Source organism: Triticum urartu, chromosome 1A, assembly GCF_056163025.1.
Source record: "Triticum urartu cultivar PI428250 chromosome 1A, HENAU_Tu73, whole genome shotgun sequence".
NCBI classification, from domain to species: Eukaryota; Viridiplantae; Streptophyta; class Magnoliopsida; order Poales; family Poaceae; genus Triticum; species Triticum urartu.
This window is the reverse complement of record NC_141873.1, coordinates 518,727,488-518,739,686: the sequence shown is the minus strand read 5'-3', so window position 1 is coordinate 518,739,686 and position 12,199 is coordinate 518,727,488.

Genomic DNA, 12,199 nt, shown 5'->3' with positions numbered 1-12,199 from the left:
CGGGCCGCCGGATTTGGCTTTTTCCGGCCGCCGGTTGCTGCCCCAAGTGATGGAGTGGTCGGCGAGCCTCTCCCGCAGCTCAAGCAAGGACGCATTGCTGCATGCAGGTACGGGGTCGTCCGCCCGCCGCCGCCGAAGGTTTGCGGGCATGGATTCGTCTGGCCGTCCATCGGGCTCGGCGCTCGCGCAACGTCTTTGTGGCTTGCCGATGCCACTCATAGAGTGCAATGAGTGCACGTGGAAAGTGTTGCGGCTCACTTCGGGCACGCCGAAGCACCCCGGATAGGTGTTCTTCAAATGCGAAAATGACGGGGTACGTGCACTTGCGGTAGCTCATTCTTTAGTTCAATTGTGGTAGCTCACTTCGAGCTTGCTCATTCTTTTGTGTAGGATGATGGATGCTCATTTTGGTTTTGGTAAGGCCAATGCATTGATTTGTTGATAGAAAGAAACTTAATAGATGTTGGTGCACTCCTTAGTAGAATCGAAGGCAATAATGTGGCTGCATGTGCAACTAGAGGGGAAGCAACGTCTACTTTTTTTGAACCAAAGATGAAGAAAGAGGAATGCAAAATCAAGAATCCACAGATCAACAATGAATGCATGGAGAAGATATTAGTCCAACTAGTGGGAGCAGTTATGGAAGTTGGAAATCTTCTAAATGCATACTTATGGTTCTTGTTTTCTTTGGTTTTACTATTCTAGCAAAGATTTAGTGATGTCTTTTGTATCTAATGTTGTTGCAAAAGTAAAGAAATGCATTATGCTAGATCAATTTAATTTGCAAATATAGTTTTTGCGGGCCGGGAGAAGCTACACCAGATCAGACGCCGCAAAGCCGACCCGTAAAAAAGAATATTTCGGAAATATCCTTTTTTACGGATCCATTACACGGGGTCTGCAACTGTGGCCGTCTGCGTCGGTCTACAAAGATGTTTTTACGCGAACTGCAAACACGTTTTGCGGGTCGAGAAGATGCGGGGTCTGATAGAGTTGCTTTAGATCATGCAGCTGACTCAGTTTTCCCGCGTCGGCAATTCTGTTTTATAAACAGCGCCAGAATCCAAGTCCTCTTGGTCTGCCTTCCACGTACGTAGGTGGAGTCTCTATCCAGTTGCTGGAAAGGAGAAGGAAAGTTTGTATGCCCAGCCTCCTCGTCCTCGATCACCGTCTCTATAGGTCGCAAAAAGTCGGCGCGTCAACGGAAAGGGAATTGAAACTGGTCAAGTCTGCCTTAGAATGTATGCATTCTTCGTTAGGTTACACAAAAGCTACCAGGTACATGTAGTACCACACAAATAAAAAAGATACATTAATGTGCCACGAGACCGTAATAAGGCGCCCAGTATACAATGCATGTTTTTTCAATCCACCGCATACCTTACATTAGTTCCCTCGACCTCGAGTCGCGGGGTGTGCACGTGCGAGCATCGACCCAGGAACGCGTTTGTGTCTTTACCACCTTTGCTTTTTTTCTTTCAAGCGGGTACTACCACCTTTGCTTGAGGTGCACGCATGTACGGGCAGAGTTCCGTAAACTGCTGCTGTGTTCGTAATGTGCTGGAAATTGCACAGCAGTTGCGGCTGGGACTTCTTTTTTCTTGCGGGTGATAAATTGTTCGTAGTATTACTCATATCATAGTGTCCATATACAATCAGCGGGAGCTATCTCAACAACAGCATCTGGACCAGCCGCTGTTCGGTTGTAGCTAGAAGATCCTATCCATTGTGCCTCAATAGTTCGGTTGTAGCTACTAGCTACTCCCTCCGTTCATATATATTTGTATGTGGTAGTCCATTTGAAAAAGATAAATATTAAAGAACAGATGAAGTAGAAGATAGTATCCTAAACTTGTGAAGCAAGCTTTTGCCCCTACCTCATGCCAACAGGTAGTCCAGAATGGTTAAATAGTGGTGAGGTAGTGGATGCCTATATTTGTATGTATAATTTTGAAACGGTGATGCCTATATTTTTCTTTCTAGCTTAATCTAACTTAAAAGTTGGTTGGTTCTTTTCTATATAATTCCATTCATACATCAAACCATCATGTTGTCGTAGTTAGTGTTGGGGATATAACTATTGAGTATGACCCGCTCAGGAGGGGCCGGGTTATCCCAATGACGGTTCATCTAGACGAAGCCCATGAGTATGTGAAGGCGGCAGTTCATGAAGTAGGCCTGTTAAGGGGCCCAAACCGACTGGCGGCTTATGGCCCGAGAGTATAAACCGCCATGTATATGTAACTTGTGTTATAAGGCATGTAAGATAAGTCACCGAGCCGGACACGTTTGTATTAGCCGGTCGGGACTCTGTAGGCCGCAGGGCGTCAACCCATGTATATAAGGGGACGACCCGGCAGCGGCTTAGGGCAAGAAACAACAAGTCAAAATCCAGACAAAGCGTGTTTGCTCCCTGGTAATCGAAACCCTAGCAATACCACCTCAAACTAGAGTAGGCCTTTACCTTCACCGCAACGGGCCAAACCAGTATAAACTCTCCATGTCCTTCGTCCCGTTTAACCCCTTTAAACTAACCTCGTCGCAATGGCTCCACAACTAAGTCCTTCTACGAGGACATCTGCCGTGACAATTCCACGACAGTTGGCGCCCACCGTGGGGCCAGCACACGGTGGTTTCGAGTTCTTAAAGGGCAGCTTCGAAGGGCTCAAGGGATACGCTGTGGGCCGGATGACCAAGAGTCATCGCGGCAAGCTTTACATCGACGATGCGGGCTGGGGCCCCGAGGCCGGCTCAATTGAGTACGGGTACCGGGTCCCCTTCGGCGGAATCCACGTCTTCATCGGCAAGATCGGCGAACCGGGCCCTGAGCCAGACATCTGCACCGACATCATCGAGACGGCTCAGCGTGCACGACCCGCCCAGGTTCAACCTGCCCTAAAGCGTGTCTTCATTGGGTTCACCCATGGGGCTGAATTGGAGGGCTCCGTGTCTGGCGGTGAGACGACCATCTACTCTGATGATGAGTCGTCCACGGGCGAGACTAACTCAATGTATCAGTTACAAGACGGGGGCTTGGGGGCTGTTCCGATGGCGACAGTATTCCGGATCCCCGTGAGCCGCCGAACAGGGTGGTGATCTTCACCGCTGGCACCCAGCCGATTCTTGGTTCGACAGCCGCCGCGGCTATGACTTCTAGTGCAGTAGCGGTAACGGCAGCCGGGGCTGGCGGTTCAGCGCGCCCGCCGGCTCAAGCCCTAACAGATCTGTTGGATGCTCTGGCGATTCTGATGGAGGTTGAGGTAACCCCAGACAACCAGGAGAAGCACAAGGCAGAAATAGCTAAGATGCATGATGAGATAGCGCAAGCCAAGGCAAAATTAGCAGCAGAAAACGCCAGGATGGCTGCAGAGTGGGCTGTCTTAAATGCCCAAGCACAGCGAATTCAAGCAGATTCATACTGGCTCACGGTGGATTAGAATGCGTCAAACGAAGTTTTGAGGAGAAAATACCGGAGTTGTCTGCCCTCAGTTTATGACTCAAGGGACCTCTTCAACACCCCTGGAGCCGGGGCCAGTAACCTGCCGGTGGTGAATCGGATGACTGAAGCGCCAGGCGATGGGGTGCCGGGTCAGCCGCGCGTGACAAGTTCTCCGTATATGAATAACACCCCGCCTCAACACGTGGTAACACCGCCGGGTCACTATTCCACCCCTTTGGACAACATGATTGCTGTGGCGACGCGACCAGCGGCTTTACTAGTTGAGGGCGAGACTCCGACGTCGATTGAAACCCGAACGGCTAGGGAGCTTCTTCAAACAGCTTTAGTGCAGCAACAGGCTTATTCTTATAGCCGTGACCGGATTCATTCAACCCCTCGTCTAAGCCGAAGCTACAGTAGGCACATTGACTCACCAGCAGTCTCGAGTACGGAGCAGCGTCGTAACCAACCTCATGGACATGACCCAACGCGCAATGGTGCCAATGCACAGGATTTGGTGGACCAGGGTAGAACACGTCAGGAGGCCGAGCTGACGGCTCAGCTGGTGATAACCTACAAGTATAGGAGATCGCAACAGTTTTCGAGGGTAGAGTATTCAATCCAAATTTATTGATTCGACACAAGGGGAGCCAAAGAATATTCTCAAGTATTAGCAACTGAGTTGTCAATTCAACCACACCTGGAAACTTAATATCTGCAGCAAGGTATTTAGTAGCAAAGTAATATGATAATAGTGGTAACGGTAGCAAAAGTAATATTTTTGGGTTTTATAGTGATTGTGACAATAGCAACAGAAAAGTAAATAAGCGAAGAACAATATAAGAAAAGCTCATAGGCATTGGATCGGTGATGGAGAATTATGTCGGATGCGATCGATCATGTAACAGTCATAATATAGGGTGACATAGAACTAGCTCCAGTTCATCAATGTAATGTAGGCATGTATTCTGAATATAGTCATACATGCTTATGGAAAAGAATTTGCATGACATCTTTTGTCCTACCCTCCCGTGGCAGCGGGGTCCTATTGGAAACTAAGAGATATTAAGGCCTCCTTTTAATAGAGTATCAGACCAAAGCATTAACACATAGTGAATACATGAACTCCTGAAACTACGGTCATCACCGGTAATGGTCCCGATTATTGTCACTTCGGGGTTAACGGATCATAACACATAATAGGTGACTATAGACTTGCAAGATAGGATCAAGAACTCTCATATATTGATGAAAACATAATAGGTTCAGATCTGAAATCATGGCACTTGGGCCCTAGTGACAAGCATTAAGCATAGCAAAGTCATAGCAACATCAATCTCAGAACATAGTGGATACTAGGGATCAAACCCTAACAAAACTAACTCGATTACATGGTAAATCTCATCCAACCCATCACCGTCCAGCAAGCCTACGATGGAATTACTCACGCATGGCGGTGAGCATCATGAAATTGGTGATGGAGGAAGGTTGATGATGACGATGGCGACGGATTCCCCTCTCCGGAGCCCCGAACGGACTCTAGATCAGCCCTCCCAAGATAGTTTAGGGCTTGGCGGCGGCTCCGTATCATAAAACCCGATGAATCCTTCTCCCTGATTTTTTTCTCCCCAAACACGAATACAAGGAGTTAGAGTTGAGGTCGGTGGAGCGTCAGGGGGCCCATGAGGCAGGGGGCGCGCCCACGGGGTAGGGCACGCCCCCCACCCTCGTGGACAGGGTGTGGGCCCCCTGACGTGGATCTTTCTTCCAGTATTTTTGATATATTCCAAAAATAATCTCTGTTGATTTTTAGGTCATTTCGAGAACTTTTATTTCTGCACAAAAATAACACATGGCAATTCTGTTGAAAACAACGTCAGTCTGGGTTAGTTCCATTCAAATCATGCAAGTTAGAGTCCAAAACAAGGGCAAAAGTGTTTGGAAAAGTAGATATGACGGAGATGTATCAACTCCCCCAAGCTTAAACCTTTGCTTGTCCTCAAGCAATTCACTTGATAAACTGAAAGTGATAAAGAAAAACTTTTACAAACTCTGTTTGCTCTTGTTGTTGTAAATATGTAAAGCCAACATTCAAGTTTTCAGCAAAGATTATGAACTAACCATATTCACAATAACATTTAGGTCTCATGTTTACTCATATCAATGGCATAATCAACTAGCGAGCAATAATAATAAATCTCGGATGACAACACTTTCTCAAAACAATCTTAATATGATATAAAAAGATGGTATCTCGCTAGCCCTTTCTGAGACCGCAAAACATAAATGCAGAGCACCTTTAAAGATCAAGGACTGCCTAGACATTGTAATTCATGGTAAAAGAGATCCAGTCAAGTCATACTCAATGTAAACTAGCAGTAATGGTTGCAAATGACAGCGGTGCTCTCCAACTGGTGCTTTTTAATAAGAGGATGATGACTCAACATAAAAGTAAATGGATAGGCCCTTCGCAGAGGGAAGCAGGGATTTGTAGAGGTGCCAGAGCTCGGTTTTGAAATAGATATGAATAATATTTTGAGCGGTATACTTTCATTGTCAACATAAAAACCGAGAGATCTCGATATCTTGCATGCTACACACATTATAGGCGGTTCCCAAACAGAATGGTAAAGTTTATACTCCCCCTCCACCAACAAGCATCAATCCATGTCTTGCTCGAAACAACGAGTGCCTCCAACTAACAAGAGTCCTGGGGGAGTTTTGTTGGCAGTTATTTTGATTTGATTTGCATAAAGCATGGGACTGGGCATCCCGGTGACCAGCCATTTTCTCGTGAGTGAGGAGCAGAGTCCACTCCTCTTGAGAATAACCTGCCTAGCATGGAAGATACAGATAGCCCTAGTTGATACATGAGCTATTTGAGCATACAAAACAGAATGTTTATTTGAAGGTTTAGAGTTTGGCACATACAAATTTACTTGGAATGGCAGGTAGATACCGTATATAGGTAGGTATGGTGGACTCATATGGAACAACTTTGGGGTTTATGGAGTTGGATGCACAAGCAGTATTCCCGCTTAGTACAAGTGAAGGATAGAAAAAGACTGGGAAGCGACCAGCTAGAGAGCGACAATAGTCATGAACATGCATTAAAATTAATAAACACCGAATGCAAGCATGAGTAGGATATAATGCACCATGAACATAAATATCGTAGAGGCTATGTTGATTTTGTTTCAACTACATGCGTGAACATGTGCCAAGTCAAGCCACTCGAATCATTCAAAAGAGGATACCACCCTATCATACCACATCAAAACCATTTTAATAGCATGTTGGCACGCAAGGTAAACCATTATAAACTCCTAGCTGATTAAGCATGGCATAAGCAACTACAATCTCTAATTGTCATTGCAAATATGTTTCTTTCATAATAGGCTGAATCAGGAACGATGGACTAATCATATTGACAAAAACAAGAGAGGTTGAGTTCATACCAGCTTTTTTCATCTCAATAAGTTCATCATATATCATCATTATTGCCTTTCACTTGCACGACCGAATAGTGTGGATAATAATAATAGTGCACATGCATTGGACTAAGCTGGAATCTGCAAGCATTCAATTCAAGATAGAAGACAAGGTAATATGAGCTCTTTGTTAGATCAACAATAATGTATATAAGAGCCACTCAACATTTTCATTATGGCCTTCTCCTCCCGACCCCCAAAGGAAAGAAAAGAAATAAAACTATTTACACGGGAAAGCTCCCAACAAGCAAAAGAAGAACGAGACATCTTTTTGGGTTTTCTTTTTAGTTACTACTACTACAGGCATACAAAGTAAACTAACTAAAAGCTACAACTATTTTTTTTTGGTTTTTCTTAAGGTTTTTCAAACACACAAGAAGAAAGCATAAAGAGGGAAACAAACTAGCATGAATTTTCAATGAAAAAGTATGAGCACCGACAACTAGCATGAGTGTGTGAGCAGGAATGTAATGTTGGTGAGATACACACTCCCCAAGCTTAGGCTTTTGGCCTAAGTTGGTCTATGGCCACGGCTGGCCTGGCGGATATCCAAAGTTATAGTTGGGGTCGTACTGAGATCCAGCGGCAATTGCCTGATGAGCTGCGGCTTGGAGGCGAGCTGTCTCCACCCTTCTTTCGTACTCGGTCACCTCCTCCCTGGTTATAAAATATCTCCCATTTGCCTGAAAGTCAAACAAAGTAGGAGCAGGGAGAGCGACATGATAGGTGCGTCGTCTGTCAAAGATTAGTCGGTACTGGAGGAACTGATCGTTCCTCTCAACAAACTGATGACGAACCATAGCCTCATAATCTAAATAAACATGAGGCAACTCAATATCATATCCACATATGGGTATCTCAAGAAAATTAGCTAGACGGGTTGCATAAATTCCACCAAAGAAATCTCCATTAATTCTATTATTATGCAACCTACGTGCAACAATGGCCCCCAAGTTATATTGTCTATCTCCTAATATAGCACTCTTGAGAACACTGAGATCTGGCACACACATGTGACATGCTTCATCCTTACCATTAATGCATCTACCTATGAAGAGAGCAAAATAATGTATAGAAGGAAAATGAATGCTCCCTATGGTAGCTTGCGTGATTTCCCTAGACCCCCCCACAGTTATACTAGCAAGAAAGTCTCTATATTCAGATTTGCGAGGTTCACTAACATTACCCCACTGTGGAAGTTTACAAGCAGTGTTAAAATCTTCTAAGTCCATGGTATAAGATTTATGATAAAGATCAAATAGGACAGTTTGAGAACTACGTGAAGATGAAAATTTGAACCTTCTCACAAAGGAAACAATTAGGTGATAGTATTGAGGGCACTTATCTAGCATGAAGCCCTTGAGTTCAGCATTACGCACATATGCATCAAATTCCTCCTTAATTCCTGCTTGGACCATGAAATCCTCTGACGGCCATTCACAAGGCCGCACTTGAGCTTCTCTTGGTGGTTCCTCATCCGCATCGCGTATTGCGGGCCTGGGTCCTTGATTTCTTGAAGAACCACCTTGATACATTTTCCTAAACATATTTCTTCCTCTGAAAAATTTCTGAAATTTTTAGTAACTCAAAATAAAAGTGAACCAAACTCAACAATATTGATAGAAACTACTCCTACAAGTGCCTAGAGGCAACATCATGCATTAAAACTACTTTTGACCACATAAATTTGACATGCAAGCTCAAGAACAGGGTCACCTAAGCAGCAAAAATTTGCAATAAATAAAGCACTAGAACTGTCGTGGGTTTGTCACGGCAGATGTCCTCGTGAAAGGACTTAGTCGTGGAGCCATCGCTACGGGTTATCTTGAAGGGGTTAAACCGGACAAAGGGACACGGGAGTTTATACTAGTTCGGCCCGTTCGATGAAGGTAAAAGCCTATGTCTAGTTGTGATTGGTATTGCTATGGGTTCGAAGGCCAGGGATCGAATCCGCTTTGTCTGGCTCTCGAGTTGTTGTTCTCTATCCTTGAACCGCCGCCGGGTCACCCCTTTATATACTCAGGAGGACCCCGGCCGGTCTACAGAGTCCCGAGGCTGGCTCATACAAGTGTCCGCCTCGGTCTCCTCTTTCCTATCTTATAATACAAGTTTATACAATCATGGCGGTTTACTATCATGGGCTCTAAATCGCCTGTGGGCTCTGGGCCTCTAAGCCTTATCCGTAAAGCGCCATCTTCTGGGTTTCCTTGGGCTTCAGTATAGGTGAAGGTGAACCGGCCCCTCCTGGGCGGTTTACCCTTAATGGTTATATCCTCAACATTAGGCCCCAGATTGATTTGAACCTGTTCATGTCAATCTTCAATCCTTAGAAAAACTACCTGACTTTCTGACAATTCTCGTAAACCGCCATATTGTCTTCTCCCTGTGAACTTTGGTGAACCTCCATGACGTCATCTTCTGTCACTGCAGTAAATCATTGTGACGTCATCCCTGTATAAAAAGATTTATGAAGATTCCCTTCTCTTTAATTAATTCCTGAAGATCGAGGCGACAGCTACATCCTCTTTTGCCGCTCCCGACTCCTCGATTTTCGCGCCTGCTATTTTATCCCACTTCCCTTATAAATAAGATCGGGGCGCCTTCCATTTCCCCCCTTTCCTATTCGCATCTTCTTCCTCCTCGCGACCCGAAGACCTCAAGCATCGCCGCCGCCGTCGTCGTCGATCTTCCAGTCTGCACCAACTAGGCCGTTGCATCACCCTGTTCGTACCAGATCTCTTAAGATACTCCGCCGCTGTGTGTCTCTGCTAAATACTCCTTCCCTTTACTTGTTAAATCTGCACTAGGGTTTCGAAGTTTCTTCGGTGTTCATCAGTACTTTCTCTGCTTTTCCTTTAGCATCATACTGAATCTAGCTACGCCTGATAGTTTCCCCTTGCGGCTGGATTTGTAGCTTTAATCTGCTGTACTACAGCATCTTACTGTTCCTGTATAAATCCTTATCTGAACCTTCTCTGTTCTGTTTAACACCATTGTAAGGCTCAGAAAAATTTGTTTTTTGAACAACTGTAGATCCAAAATTATATCACCATCTTGTGAAACTTGTTTCCGCAACACTTAGCAAATTTTCAGATTGGGTTCTGCCTCCCAAGGGCAGTTTATCATTTAGTAATTGATAATCCGTCATATGTCATTAGCTCTCTCTTAAACCGCCATCTAGACTTGAATAGCAATGCCTGGTTCACTTCATACGTATACCTTGAATTGCCGGTTTAACATTTGACAAACACATATGAACCGCCAATCGTAAACCGTCCATTTTCCTTTTACAGACTTTGTAAGATGACGAAGCAATTTGCTGCTTGCAACTGGGTTCCATCTCGGATCATAGAAACGCAAATCAATGGATATGTCACCACAGGCGCTTTAGCTTCAAAAAATGTCCTCCATTGGCGAGTTCCTGGCCCTGAGTGCCCTCCTGAGCCTCAAGATGGAGAAGCGATTGTGTTCATGCAACATTTAGCTCGAGGTTTCAGTCCTCCCGGATCAAAAAATTTCCGGGATGTTCTTGCCAGCTTCCAACTTCATGCTCAAGATATTGGACCAAATTCTGTGTCCAACATATGCAATTTCCAAGTATTCTGCGAGGTTTACCTGCAAGAAGAACCAACTGTCGATCTCTTTCACTTAAACCGCCGGACTGAATTTTCTGACGGACCCAATACTGAACTTGGTGGTGTGTCGAACCAAAAGAGGAAAGAGGTTGAATTTCCTCATGCCAAACTTCACAGCCATCCAAAAGACTGGAACCAAACCTGGTTCTACTGTTAGAATACTGCCCCTGCTGAAGAGAATCCTTTACCGGGCTACCATCCGCACCGGCTCAGCAATAATCACCCTTTACCTCAGAGATTGTCTACCAAAGACCGACAAGCCTATGCACTTCAACTCGCCAAACTCCGGGCTTTCCTTGCCAACGGTTTAACTGGTGTTGATCTCATCCGCTGTTGGATTTCATGGTGCATTCTACCTTTAAGCCGCCGCCCCGGATTGATGTTTGAATATACCGGCAACACCAATGATCCACAACGGTTTAATGAAATAGAACTGACTGATGATGAAGTTACTGAAGGTGTAAAGAAAATACTTGACGAACCGCTCACCGTATGTACTCAAATTGGTCTGCGTCCTTTTTATGCCTCCAACAAACCGCCAGCGGTAAAGACTTTAACCTTGTACTTTTCCTGATCCTTCTCCGCTTTAACACTGCTATAATAACCCTTTGTGCAATCTCGCAGGCCAATAGCTCCTTCTGGAAAAGGAAATCTCAAGACAAAGCGGCTAAGGCTCCTCGTGTTAAGACCAAGGTCATCAAGAGAGCTACCAAAAAGAAAACTGCTGAGTCTTCGGAACCACCAGAGGATGTCGGTGACTCGGCTGAAGAGGTAAAGTTTGACTCCCTTGACTTCTATTCATATATTTTACTGATAATGGTTACTCCCAGGATGATGCGGAGGCCAGCCATGCAGATCATGTTGAGGTAATTTGTCTTTCTGACTCAGAACTTGTGCCGGTTCAACGATTTCGCCATGTAGTTCGGAAAGTGAAATGCTCTAACCCTATTGCTCATTTGGATCAAAAACTTTCTTTGAAGACACATCAAACCGAAGGGCGTCACACAACCCGGCACAGTGGTCAACAGGTCACTTCTTCCGGTTTACCTCATACACCAAACCGGAAACGTCGTCCAGAGGTTGCTTGTTCTCCTGAAAAACGTTATCTTTTGAAAGGTTTCTTCCGATGCCCTCTCAATCCATCTGATTCAAACTACCAGGTATCTTCTAATTCGTCTAGCAGTTCATCAACCACTCAGCTGCCTCCACTGAAAACCGTCCCTGGGTAAGCATGCAGCCCTCCCTTCTCCTTCATAATTCGGTTAATCATGCTAATCCTTGTTTTAATATTAGTGCTAAAGATCGTCTGAGTAAGAAGGCCAAGACCAGTGCCCCTACCAGCGAAGTTGAACCGGAGGAAACTCCTGATAAAAATCTTGATAATATCATGGATGATTCTGTCCCGCCGGAGCCAACTAACAACGCTGATCCGCCGGAAGCTGATCCGGCCACACATGAGGGCACCTCAAGTCCACATGCTATACATGCAAGTCCGGTTGTTGATCCACTGAGGTCAACTGCTAATCCGCCAAGCCCTTCTACCACTCCTAACCCAGCCAAAGATGATGACGTTATTGTTACTGGCACTGCTTATACCGCTTCGGGCAATCCAATTATCTTGGCAAAACATATCG